Genomic DNA, 506 nt, shown 5'->3' on the forward strand with positions numbered 1-506 from the left:
ACACATATATATATACAAATTTTAACTACTTATCTGATATTTGTTTATCATCCATTTATTTCTTTTACTATTTTCCTTGTGTAAACTTGTGTAAACTTGTCTTTAATCTTGCACAGGCTTCATTCCATATTTAACGATGTTGCCAAAATGATTTTACTGCAAAGAATTATGCCACAAACATAAATGATATCATGAATGATATAATGATATTATATACAATTGTATAATTTTAATGTATCAAAACTGAAACATTAAAATTATACAATTGTATATAATAATAATCTATTAATTTATAAATACATTTATATTCACATATTCGTAAAAATTATTTTTTTATCTCGTTTATCTCCATGCATTCCACTTATTTGCGTTGTTTAATATAATTTTATTTTTGTTTTATGTTCTATTATGTTTCTTATATTAATATTTATAAAGAATTACAATTGTTACGTCCGACAATACCGGTGCACATTTCTTTTTTCTTACCGAGTACGCCCTAGGCAGAA

The sequence above is a fragment of the Odontomachus brunneus genome, unplaced genomic scaffold, assembly GCF_010583005.1.
Source record: "Odontomachus brunneus isolate Ranch 3 - 2012 unplaced genomic scaffold, Obru_v1 Obru_scaffold_174, whole genome shotgun sequence".
In the NCBI taxonomy this organism is placed as follows: domain Eukaryota; kingdom Metazoa; phylum Arthropoda; class Insecta; order Hymenoptera; family Formicidae; genus Odontomachus; species Odontomachus brunneus.